Below are 13,295 nucleotides of genomic sequence, written 5' to 3' on the forward strand. Positions count from 1 at the left end.
TTTGTAAGTATGTTTAGTTGAGGAGGAGGAAGAAGGTATGTGTGTGCCATGAATTAAAGTTGTTGACGACATCAAATATGGCAGTCCTGTGCCATGCAGTTCTCTCTTCTCCTCAGCTGAGGTTCAGAGACATGAATTACCCTTGATTATACAGTATCTTCTCATGAGATTGTTAAGAGACTGACATGCTTTAATGGTGGTTCTTTACACAGACCCCCCTGCTTCACTGTTTCCCTTATGACTTTTCTTATACAATTGCTTTATTCTCAACTGTTTTAAATGTTGAATCAATATTTCTGATAAAATAGTTTCACACTTGTTTATGTGTGGGCATCCATTAGAAGAGAATCCAATGTATTGAAACAGAAAATATGAGATGACCAATAAAAATCATTTTGGGGAAGTCAGCTAGTTAAAACTAAATATTTAGGGGGATCTCTTGATACAGAAAATATGTGAGTGGTGTATGGTGTATCATTTTGTTCATTCACTAGATATTCGTAGCACATCTGACTTAAAAAAAACACAGATTGTCGTTGACTTAAGTAATGCCTTTTGTAGTTTGAGCAGTTTTCCTTTTAACTGTAAATACTGAGAGTTTGTTTCTAATGGTATGTTTAAGCAAGTTACAGGAAAAGAGAATTTCCCCGGGAGTTCAGGGACTCGCAGCACTCCTGAAGTGGCTGAAATGCTTATGCAGTTGCATAAACTATTTCCCAGTAATTTGGGGAAGTGTCATGACAGGTTGTTTCAAATGTCGAAAACTGCACAGATAATGTAAATTTATTGTATGAAGCAGAGAAAATACATGCGGGTACGCAATGAGAGTGAAAATGATGAAGAAGTACAGAGACAAAAATCAGAGAAATGAATACCATGAATCTTTATCTTCTTCCAGACTTGAACCTCTGGATTCTTTCAAAACTGTTCATAGTATATATGTTTTAATAATTGTTTTGTTTTAGTAAATACATTTGTGCCATACTTTTAATATCTAATAAATCATGCTTTATCAAGTGTAGCTTTAACCTTTTTCTATCTTCCTAATTAGCGGATCCCATTTCTAAAAACATTTTTATCATTGTTTTATGTTTCCTCCATTGCTTATTTATGTATAAGCAATACAAGTTAATATTCTCGTTTCATTCCCTTCATAAAACAAAAGGTAACATTCTGCTGCAGTCATTTAAGCTTCTATAACACAATACCTGGTACTGGGAGTGCATAAACAATAAGTTGTTTTGCCCTCAATTCATAAGGCTAGAAGTCCAGGATGAAGGTTTCAGCTGGTGAGAGCCCATCCACCATGCTCCCATGATGGGGAGAGGGCAAAGTCCAAAAGGTGCAAATGTTCAATAAATGTGCCCTCTTTTGGTAAAAATTTACTTGTTTTTATTAGAAAGCTAGATTTTCAGAGATATAGTGAGACAGATCTTTAAACCTCTGGTTCACTCCCCAATGGCTCAAAACTGGAGATAGGCTGATCTGAAGCTAGGAGCTAGGAGTTTCTTCCAGGTTTCTCACATGGGCTCAGGGTCCCAAGGACTTACGCATTCCTCTGTTGCTTTCTCAGGCCTTGAACAAGGAGATGTAGAAGAAGTGAACAGCCAGAACACCAATAAATGCCCAAATGGGGTGTAAGCAATTGAAGGTGGAAGATTCGCCTGTTGAGCCATGATGTCAACCACATGAACCTTCTTTTATTAGACAGAGTATTACTCTCACCAGGTGGATAAAAATCCTCATGCTGTATCACATTAACTATTAAGTTTCAACATCAATTTCAGAAGGCACACAAACATTCAAAGTCTAAGATGTACTATATGTTTTTCTTTGGAAACTTGCCTTTTTAAAAATTGTTTATTTATTTGAAAGACAGACCAAGAGAAGCATATACAGCCTTTTCATTCCTCAAATGAAAAGCCAGATCTGGACCAGGCCAGAGCCAGGAGCCTGGAACTCCATTCTGGTGCCCTATGTGGGTGGCGGGGACCACAGTCCCTAGCCATCACCTGCTACCTCCCACTGTGTGCAATAGCAAAAAGCAGGTTCAGAGGCAGAGCTGGACTGCATCCCAGGCATGCCAGCATGGGATATGGGGATCACAGTCAGTGGCTTAGTCCTGGCACCACAATTCCTGGCAAACTCCCACACACACACACACACACACAGGCACCAAACTGTCTGCCACATTCACATACAGATGTACACACAAGAAAAACCTGGCACCACAATGCCACACACATGCACTGACAACACAATGCCATACACAAACCCTGGCACCACAAGGCTGCTGCAAACACACACACACCCTGACAACCTAATGCCTGCTACCCACACACCCTGACACCAAGATACCTGTGCCCCCAAATACAATGGCAACACAATGCCACACACACACACACACACACACACACTGGCCCCATAATGCCAGTCACACACACACATACACCCTGGCATTACAAAGCCTCACACACACACAGCCTGGCACTACAATGCCTTGAACACACACTCACACACTTTGGCTCCACAGTGCCCCCACCACACATACACACACTGGTTCGACAATGCCTACTACACACAGACACACAAATACCCTGGCACTACAATGCCTGCTCCTCCCCACACACATTGAACCACAATGCCACACACACATACACATTCTGGCACCACAATACCACACACACACAAACACACACAGTAAGCCACACTGACGCGAGCATACTCCCTGGCATCACAAGGCCTTGAACACACACACACACACACACACACCCTGGCACAACAATGCCCCAAACTCCCTCACTCTACCTCTGTCTCTCTCTCTCTCACACACACACACACACACACTCTGGCACCACAATGCCTCGAACACACATATACACACACAGTGGTGCCACAATGCCTTGAACACACATACCCTGGTTTGACAATGCCTGCTACACAAAGACACAAACACCCTGGCATTAAAATGCCGGTCCTCCCCACACACATCCTGGCAACACAATAGCACACATACATACATACAGTGGCACCACAATGCAGACCACACACACACTCTGGTACCACAATGCATGTTGCACACATACAGACACACACACACACACACATTCACCCTGGCATCACAATGCTTGCTACACACACACACACACACACACACAAAACCTGGCACCAAAGTGAGTTCTATACACACATGCACACTCAAACCTCAAATATAGGCATACACATCCTGGCACCACAATGCCTTACCCCTAGCACTGGCATCACAATGCCTTGTACACACACACACACACACACACACACACACACAATGGCGCCACAGTGCCTTAAACACACATACATACCCTGGTTCAAAAATGCCTGCTACACAAAGACACACACACACACACCCTAGCATCGCAGTGCCGGCCCTCCCCACGCACACCCTGGCACCACAATGCCACACACTTGCACACACATACACAGACGCATGCACACACCCTGGTCCCACAATGCCTGTTACACACATACAAGCACACACACATACCACGTGTACCACAAAGCCTGACACACTCACAAACACTCTGGCACCACGATGCCTGAAACACACACACACTGGCACCACAATACATTCTACGCACATGCAAACATAGACACACACAAACACACACACACACTGGCATAACAGTGCTTCACACACACACACCCAGGCAGCACAGTGCCACATAAACACTTAGAAATACACATCCTCGCACCACAATGATTGCCCCCGACACACACACCCTGCCAATGCAGTGCCTCCCCCTTTACATCCAGGCACCAAATGCCACAAACATACACACTGTGACACCAAAATTCCTGCTACAGACTCACACACCAAGGCACCACAGTGTCTGCTCCCCCCACATACACATCCTGGTACCACACTGCGTCTCACACACACACACACACACAGTGACTGCACCTCCACACACATTGGCATCACTCTGCCTGCCTTTGCCCAAGCACACACACCCCAACACCACAGTGATGTCCCCCCCACACACTGGCACCACAAAACCTCACACACACACACACACACACACACACTGTGGCACCACAGTGCCTCAAATACACACATACACACACACAATGACTGCCCATCCCAACACAGCCTGGCACCACAATGCCACACACACACACACACTGGCACCACAATCTCTCTCTCTCTCTCTCTCTCTCTCTCTCTCTCTCTCTCTCTCTCACACACACACACACACACACACAGGTAATATCTCCAAAGAAGTATGCAGAAATTGTTCTCATTGTATTTTCTTCCTCATTTTCTTCTTTCTCTTTCCTTCCTCCTCTTCCCTTCCTCCTTTTCTCCTCATCCTCCTCTGTTCTGTTTACTGCTGGAGAATATTCCACTGTGACGATACATACTTGTTTAGTTAGCTAATCATCTGTCAGTAGGTCCTTGTTTTACATCTCTGGGTCACAATAAAATATGGAATATAAAACTATATGTGTGGATAATCCTACATGTATTTGGATGTACCCATGGCATGTATGTTTATATTTTATATTAAAAACAAAACAATACAAATTGATTGCCATTGTTTTAATACTTTCTGAAACAGATACCTAAATATGCCTTTCACAAAAAGGAAAGGATTAAATCACAGCAACAAAAGCAATGTTAGTGAAGACTGTTAAGGCCAAGCTTGCAGTTTCCTAGGTTCACACACAGCCATATAAAGGTAAATAAGTCATTTTTTAATGTAATACATGTTTTTTTAATTAAATTTATTCATTAATTACATGTGTATGGAGACAAAGGATGTCAGAATATTTACAAAAACCGAGGGTGAGGGAGGCTATGTGAGAATCTGGGGCTATGGATCTGGGCTAACACCCAGACCCTGGCCCCGGCCCACAGTCAGAATGGCATGCTGAAGCCAGCAGCCAGGACTGTCTGTGACCACAGCGTGGACTCAGGTTGTATCTGGCAGCCTTAGGGGAATCTGTTCCACAGGCCTGGTGAGAAATCCTGTAGCTTTCTTGTCCCGCCTCCTGCCCAGGGGACTTCCCAGACCCCCCAGGCCAACTCAGAGGAGTTTCTGGGAAGCACTGATGGGCGTGGGGGGGAGGGTCAGCGATGCCCCGCCGGCCCAAACTGAGACACCCACACACAGTCCCTTCACAGAACTGCATGGAGAAAATGCCTTTTTTCTTTCTTATTCTGCTTTTTTGCTTGTAGTTTTCTACATCTCCATGCGTATGGTATTATTCATGTTTGCTATTATTTTTTGTTTTTTCAACAGTGACATTCATTGAGACAAACATCTGTGAACAGCGCACTTCCTAGAGCATGCAGAGGATCCCAATGCAGCCAACAATGGCAGTGGTTGTAGCAGAGCCCTGATCTGGTTCTAGTACTGCTTAGAGTCCAGTCTGAGGGATCTGACCCCAGTGGGCTGGGGTGCAAAACTGTGGTCCCTTCCTGACACTAACATCCAGGACACCACCACCAAGGAACCAACTCCAGAACAGGATCTTAACCAGGTGTGTGTGTGGGGGGGAGGGTGGGCGCTGCTACATATGGACTGTTGGAATCACACTTCCTTGTTATTACAGGAAATAGCAGGATATAGAGAGGCCTAAAGCAAAGGGAGAAGTCACAGTTGGGAGAGGCTTCAGCTGTAATGAGAAGGGGCCTCCTTTGAGACATGGTCCTTGACAGGAAAAGGGTTTTTCTGCTTACCGAGCATGTGGAGGGCCCCATGCTCCCAGGAAAGAGAAGTGCCAAGCCCTGGGGCAGCTGCACAGCTTGTAAACAGGACTCAGGCAGGGTTAGGAAGGACCTGTAGCTCTTTGTGTGTTGGGAATGAGGGGTAAGCCAGAGAGGCAGGGGCCTCCCAGCCCTTGAAAGCCCTTGAAACCAGCCTGAGCCTTCAGTGGGCCAGAACCCAGGATGGACCCTGATAGGGTGGGCCTGGGACTGTGAGTGGGATGCAGTCAGGGTAACAGTGCAACTTCACCCATGTTGAGGTTATTACAGGAGTACCAGTACTTAGAGAGGGCAGGGGGTCACGTGGGAGCACTGGGTGAGTCTGAGCTCCTCTCCTCAGTTTTGTTGCCTAGGGCCTTCAGAGACCCTGAAGGTAACTCTATGCTGCCTAGGTACCCTCTGAGAAAGATGGGGTCTTCAGAGGCAGCTGGATGCATAGCTGTTGGAATGTCTAAAGAAACACACACAGCTGGGGAGGAGGTGGCTTGTCCTTGGGTGCGGGGTCCAGCTGGTTAGGCGGCGGCTTGTCCTTAGATGCGGGTCCAGCTAGGGAGACAGTGGCTTCCCCTTGGATGCGGTGTCCAGCTTTGGAGGGGGCAGTTTTTTCATTGGGTGCTGGTCTAGATGGGAGGTGGCAGCTTGTTCTTGGGTGCTGTGTCCAGCTGGGAAGAAGTTAGCTTGTGGTTGTTTGCGGGTCCTTCTGGGGAGTTGGTGGCTTATCCTTGGGTGTGGGGTCCAGCTGGCGAGGAAGTGGCTTGTCCTTTGGGTGCGGGATCCAGCTGGGGAGGAGGTGTCTTGTCCTTAGGTGCAGGGTCACCTGGGGAGGTGGCGGCTTGTTGTTGGGTTCGGGACCAGCTCGGGAGGGAGTGGCTTGTCCTTGTGTGCCAGTCCAACTGTGGAGGTGACGGCTTTTCCTTGGGAGCAGGGTCAGCTGGGGAGGTGACGGCTTGCCTTTGTGTGCGGGATCCAGCTAGGGAGGCGGAGACTTGTCTTTGAGTGCTGGTCTAGATGGGAGGCGGCAGCTTGTCCTTGGGTGTGGGTCCTGCTTTCCAGGCTGTGGCTTTTCCTTGGATGCGGGTTCCAGATGGGGAGGCGTCAGCTTGTCTTTGTGTGCAGTGTCCAGCTGTGGAAACAGCGGCTTTTCCTTGGGTGTGGGTCTAGCTGTGAAGGGGGCGGCCTGTCCTTGGGTGCGGGTCAGCTTTCGAGGCTGTGGCTTGTCCTTGGGTGCAGGGTCCAGCTGGTAAGGCGGCAGCTTGTCCTTGGGTGCGGGGTCCAGCTGGGGAGGAGGTGGCTTGTCCTTGGGTGCGGGGTCCAGCTGGGGACCATGTGGCTTGTCCTTGGGTGCGGGGTCCAACTGGGGAGGCTGTGGCTAGTCCTTGGATGCAGGTCCAGCTTGGGAGACAGTGGCTTCCCCTTGGGTGTGGGGTCCAGCTTGGGAGGTGACAGCTTGTCATTGGGTGCTGTTCTAGATGGGAGGTGGCAGCTTGTTCTTGGGTGCTGTGTCCAGCTGGGAAGAAGTTGGCTGCTTGTTTGCGGGTCCTTCTGGGGAGTTGGCGGCTTATCCTTGGATGCGGGATCCAGCTGGGCTGGTGGCGGCTTGTCCTTTGGGTGGGGTCCAGCTGGGGAGTAGGTGGCTTGTCCTTGGGTGCTGGTAGCTAGGGATGTGGCGGCTTGTCCTGGGGTGCAGGTCCAGCTTGGGAGGGAGTGGCTTGTCCTTGTGTGCCAGTCCAGCTTGGCAGGTGGCGACTTGTCCTTGGGTGCAGGGTCCAGCTGGGGAGGCGGTGGCTTGTCTTTGTGTGCGGGATCCAGCTAGGGAGGCGGTGGCTTGTGTTTGGGTGTGGGGTCCAGCTGGAGAGGCGGCAACTTGTCCCTGAATGTGGGATTCATCTGGGGAGGCGGCAGCTTGTTCTTGGATGCGGGTTCCAGATGGGGAGGTGGCAGCTGTTCCTTGGGTTCCAGTCAGCTGGGGAGGCAGTAGCTTGTCCTTGGGTGCAGGTGTAGCTGGCTAGGTGGCAGCTTGTCTTTGGGTGTGGCTATAATTGGGGAGGCAGCAGCTTGTCCTTGGGTGCGGGATCCAGCTGGGAATTCATTGGCTTGTCCTTGGAAGCTAGTCCAGCTGGGGAGGCGGCTGTGGCTTGTGTTTGGGTGCGGGGTCCATCTGGGGAGGTGGCAGCTGTTCCTTAGGTGAGAGTCCAGGCAGCTTGTCTTTGTGGATAGGGTCCAACTGGTGAGGAGGCAGCTTTTCCTTGGGTTCGAGTCCAGCTGTGGAAGTGGCAGCTTGTCCTTGGTTGTGGGGTCCAGCAGGGGAGGCAGCGGCTTGTGTTTGGGTGCGGGGTCCAGCTGTGGAGGTGGCAGCTTGTCCTTGGTTGCAGGATGGAGCTGTGGAATCAGTGGCTTTTCCTTGGATGCGGGGCCCAGCTGGGAGGTGGCCTCTTGTGATTGGGTATGGGGTCCAGCTGGGGAGGAGGGAGCTTGTCCTTGGGTGCAGGTCCATTGGGTAGGCGGCTGCTTGTCTTTGAGGGGTCCAGTTGGGGAGAAAGTGGCTTGTCCTTGGGTGCAGCGTACAGCTGGGGAGGCGACAGCTTGTCCTTGGGTGAGCAGTGCTACTGGGGAGGCGGCAGCTTGTCCTTGAATGCGGTTTACAGCAGGGGAGAGAGTGGCTTGTCCTTGAGTGTAGGGTCCAGCTGGGGAGGCAGCACCTTGTCTTTCCATGCGGGTTACAGCTGGGGAGGAGGCGGCTTGTGTTTGGGTGCAGGGTCCAGCTGTGTAAGCGGCGCCTGTCCTTGGGTGTGGGATCCAGCTGGAGAGTCGGCAGCTTGTCCTTGTGTGTTCGTCCAATTGGAAGGTGGAAGCCTGTCCTTTGGTACGGGTCCAGCTGGGGAGGTGGCAGCTTTTTCTTGGGTGCGGGGTCCAGCTGGGCAGGCGGCAATTTGTCCATTGGTGCGGGGTCCAGCTGGGTAGGTGGCGGCTTGTCTTTGATTGTGTGGCCCAGTTGGGGAGAGGTCAGCTTGTCCTTGGGTGCTGGCTCCAGCTTGGGAGGCGGCAGCTTGGCTATCAGCACAGAGTCCAGCTGGGGAGTTAGCAACTTGTCCTTGGGTGCGGGTCCAGCTGGGAGCCAGCAGCTTGTCCAGCTTTGGTGGAGGCGGCAGCTTCCTTTGGTGCGAGTCTAGCTGGGGAGGTGGCAGCTCTTTCTTGGGTGCGGATCCAGCTGGCGAGGCAGTGGCTTGTCCTTGGGTGGGGGACCAACTGGGGAGGCAGTGGCTTGTCATTGGGTGCGGGCCAGCTGGGGAGGTGGCAGCTTGTCCTTGGTTGCAGGATGGAGCTGTGGAATCAGTGGCTTTTCCTTGGATGCGGGGCCCAGCTGGGAGGTGGCCTCTTGTGCTTGGGTGCGGGGTCCAGCTGTGGAGGTAGGAGCTTGTCCTTGGATGCAGGGTCTAGCTGGGAGGCTGCAGCTTGTTCCTGGATTCGAGGTTCAGCTGGGCAGGTGGTGGCTTGTCCTTGGGTGTTGGTTCCAGATGGGGAGACAGTGGCTTGTCTTTGTTTGCTGTGTCCAGCTGGGGAGGCGGCCGCTTGTCCTTGGGTGCGGTTCCATCTGGGGAGACCATGGCTTGTCCATAGGTGCGGGTTCCAGCTGGGAAGGAGGTGGCTTGTCCTTGGGTGCAGTTCCAGCTGGGAGGTAGAGCTTGTCCTTGGGTGCCGGGTCTAAATGGGAGGCGGCAGCTTGTCCTTAGGTTCGGAGTCCAGCTGGGAGATAGTGACTTGTCCTTGTGTGCAAGTCCAGCTGGGGAAGCGTCAGCTTGTTTTTGGGTTCGGGGTCCAGCTGGGGAGGCTGTGGCTTGTCTTAATGTGCGGGGTCCAGCAGGGATGGCGGCAGCTTGCCCTTGGATGCGTGGTCCTGCTTGGTAAGTGGCAGCTTTTCTTTAGGTGAGGGTCCAGCAGTGGTGGTGGCCGCTCGTCCTTGGGTACAGGGTCCAGCCGTGGAGGAGGCGGCTTGTCTTTGTTTGCAGGGTCCAGCTAGGAGGCGACGGCTTGTCTTTGGGTGCGGGGTCCAGCTAGGAGGTGGCGACATGTCCTTGGGTGCGGGGTCCAGTTGGGGAGAGGTCAGCTTGTCTTGGGTGCGGGGTCCAGCTGGGAAGGCAGCAGCTTGGCCATCATTACACGGTCCAGCTGTGGAGGTGGCAGATTGTCCTTGGGTGTGGCTCCAGCTGGGGAGGTGGCAGATTGTCCTTGGATGCAGGGTCCAGCTTGGATGGAGGCGGCAGCTTGTCCTTGGGTGCGGGTCTAGCTGGGGAGTTGGCAGCTTGTTCTTGGGTGTGGGGTCCTACTGGGCAGTCAGTGCCTTGTCTTTGGGTGGTGGTCCAGCTGGGGATGCGGCAGCTTGTCCTTGGGAGCGGGTTTAGCTCGGGAGGCTGCAACTTGTCCTTGGTTGCTGGTTCCAGCTCGGCAGGAGGCAGCCTGTCCTTGGGTGCGGGTCCAGCTGGGGAAACAGCTGCCTGTCCTTGGTTGTGGTCCAGCTGGGGATGCGGCGGCTTTTCCTTGTGTGCTGGTCCATATGGGGAGGCGGCCGCTTTTCCTTAGGTGCGGAGACTAGCTGGGGAGGCGGTCTCTTGTCCTTGGGTGCAGGGTCCAGCTGAGGAGGCAGCGGCTTGTCTTTTTGTGTGGGGTCCAGCTGTGGAGGTAGTACCTTTCATTGGGTGAGGGTCCAGCTGGAGTGGTGGCAACTTGTCCTTGGGTGCAGGTTTAGGTGGGGAGATGGCAGCTTGTCCTTGGGTGAGAAGTCCAGCTGGGGAGACAGTGACTTGTTTTTGGGTGCGGGGTCTAGCTGGGGAAGCGGCGCCTTGTCCTTGGGTGCGGGGTCCAACTGGGTAGGTGGCTGCATTTCCTTGGGAGCAGGGTCCAGCTGGGGAGGTAGCAGCTTTTCCTTTGATGCAGGGTCCAGCTGGGGAGTTGGTGGCTTGTCCTTGGCTGTGGGGTTCATCTGGGGAGGCGGCTTGTCTTTAGTGCAGATCCAGCTGGGGAGGCCCCGGCTTGGCCATCAGCACAGGGTCCAGCTGGGAAGGTGGTGGCTTGTCCTTTGATGTGTGGTCCAGTAGGGCCAGCCTCGTCTGGGCCTTCAGTGCAGCGTCCAGGAAAGCCTCCTGTGGCTTGATTATCTGTGCGGCTTCCAGCTTGAGGGCAGGTGATATCTTGGTCATTGGCGGTGTCTGTGAGGGCAGGCCTCGCCTTCGGCCTGCATTGGTACTTTTAAAGGCAGGTGGCGACTTGGCCTTCTTCTTGAAGTCCCCAACAGCAAGGTTAGCTTGGTCATCAACTCAGGTGCAGGAGGGTAGGTGGGCACTTGCCTTCATGCAAAATTAATGAGGGCGGGCTGTGATTGAGCACTCAGTGCTGGTTCCTGGAGGTGAAGTTGCAGCTTGGCCATCTGCCATCCCATGGTGTTGCCTGAGTGGTTTGGGCAGTTCTGACACGTTGTTAATTTATTGCATCAGGGTTGGGAAGATCTTTTCCAGATCCGGTGGCTGACCAAGTCCACCTTAGTGCATCCCCAGACCGAGGCACTTACTGCAAAACTTGACCAGGTGAATGTTCTGTTCTGCTTTCCATTTCCTGATGTGGCACTTGATGTCCCCAGCTGGCCCAGATGAGCTGGCTGCCATGTCCCCCATGTGCCTTTGGGACACACTGTCCAAACACTGCAAAGGCCTCAGCACCTGAGGAGGCCCTGTCCCCATTCTTGTGCTTTCATGAGTTTGTTTCTCTGCTTTTGAGTACGCTAATGCTTGTCATTTTGGATTCCTTTTAGGACAACTTACCAGTCTCTTGTAACACGAGAGGAAGGGAGTGAAAGAGAGAAGCAGGGAATTGGATACCAAGAGTAGCAGCCGGAGCCTGAAACCGTCAGCCCTATGGGGTCCTGGTGCTTGCAAGGTGAGGACTTAGCCATTGAGCCATTGTACCAGGCCATGGATCTCTCTCTCTCTTTCTTTTTAAGATTCACTTATTTTTTCTTTTCGAGTAATACAGAGAGAAGGAGAGACAGAGATCCTCTATCGGTCATCAGATTTGCCAAATGACCATAATAGCTGAGGCTGAGCCAGTCCTTCTTGGTCTCCAGTGTGAACTCAGGGGACCAAGGACTTGATCCTTCCTTTACTGCCTTCACAGCCACCAGGTGGGAGCTGGATGGGCAGTGGAGCAGCCAAGACACCAGCTGGCACCTGTATGGGATGCCAGCGCCACAGGTGGAAGCTTAGCCTACTGTGCCATAATGCTGGCCCCCATTTTATCACATTTTAGTTGAGTTTTTGATTAAGTCAATTATTCCAGTGATAGGTTTTCACTGAAAATTTCAATTTTCTCTCTTGTTCTCTGGATGAGTGGTTTTCTAGATATAAGTAGCAAAAAGTCAGAGTTTCTGCTAATATTCTGGTTAAAGTGTATGCGAGGGCTAGTGTTGTGGTGCAGTGCGCTAATCTAACATTTGTAATGCCGACATCCCACATGGCCATGTTGCTGTTTGCTGGAGTTATCTTTACTGCTCACTCCAGACTAGCTGTTTTGAAGGTTAGCTATGAGGCTAGAACCTCTGGGGCTTTCCTTTTGCTTCTTCTTTTGTTGCAGGTCTTTGTTTTTTTTTTTTTTTTTTTTTTGTTACTCTTTTTTTTTTATTAAATTTATTCATTAATTAAATTGTGTTGTAATTACATAGAATCTGGGATTCTCCCCCCCACCCTCCCCCCATGGTGGCTTCCTCCACTCCAGATTAGCTGTTTTGAAGGTTAGCTATGAGGCTAGAACCTCTGGGGCTTTCCTTTTGCTTCTTCCTTTGTTGCAGGTCTTTGTTTTCCTTGGTTTATTATGTTTGTGATGGATGGTTTCTTCTAGTCTAATGAGAAAGAAGGTCAGTGGGAAATGAATTAGAAACTTGCTTCTTGAGGCCTGTGTGGTGTTTGGATGAAATTGCTGCCTGTGTTGCCAGTGTGAGTCCTGACTGCTCTGCCTTCATCCAGCTCCCTGATAATGACCAGAGGGGAAAAGATCCCTGCATCCATGTGGAGACCCAGACGGAGTTCCAGCTTCTGGCTTTAGCCTGGCCATTGTGGCCATGTGGGGAGTGGACGAGTGGATGGAAGAAATGTGTCTGTCTCTTCCCTGTGTGTTGCTTTTAGTTTTAAAATATACACATACATGCATATTTTTAGTAAAAAGAATCTTGCTTTTGTGGAGAGCTCTTGTCTTTAGTTTGGTGATGTTTAGAAGTTGAAATGATGTGAGACTGAGTTGCTTTTGTGATGAGTCGAGCTGCTGCCTGCACAGCCAGCAGCCTGTTGCTCAGGTCCTGGCTGTGCTACTCCATCCAACCCCTGCTGATGGACTGGGAAAATCAGCTGAAGATGGTCCAGATTGTTGAGCCCTTGTCGCCTATATGGGAGACCTGGATGAAGCTCCTGTGGATGGAAGAGTATAAATTTTAAAAATTAAATTATGGACCATTTTAGTTCAGTGAAATGATGTGAACGCTTATTTGTTTCTTTGTTTCTATTAT

At 51.0% G+C, this 13,295-nt stretch overlaps 1 protein-coding gene and 1 long non-coding RNA gene across 3 annotated transcripts in view; both read left to right on the top strand.

The window, feature by feature from the left end:
• The window catches only part of LOC131482770 (cTAGE family member 9-like), a 565,689-nt gene that overhangs the window by 399,266 nt on the left and 153,128 nt on the right, over positions 1–13,295 (top strand). The window lies entirely within an intron of this gene.
• LOC131482781 (uncharacterized) overlaps positions 1–13,295 on the top strand; it is a 62,386-nt gene that overhangs the window by 32,902 nt on the left and 16,189 nt on the right. Inside the window, exon 1 of one of the 2 annotated variants that reach the window (XR_009247274.1) lies at positions 12,787–12,903. The exons of the other annotated variant lie outside the window; for it this stretch is intronic. This is a non-coding gene — a long non-coding RNA (uncharacterized LOC131482781). Of the gene's footprint in view, positions 1–12,786; positions 12,904–13,295 lie in introns of those variants that run through there. 2 annotated transcript variants of the gene reach the window in all.

This window comes from Ochotona princeps, chromosome 20 (genome assembly GCF_030435755.1).
Source record: "Ochotona princeps isolate mOchPri1 chromosome 20, mOchPri1.hap1, whole genome shotgun sequence".
NCBI classification, from domain to species: Eukaryota; Metazoa; Chordata; class Mammalia; order Lagomorpha; family Ochotonidae; genus Ochotona; species Ochotona princeps.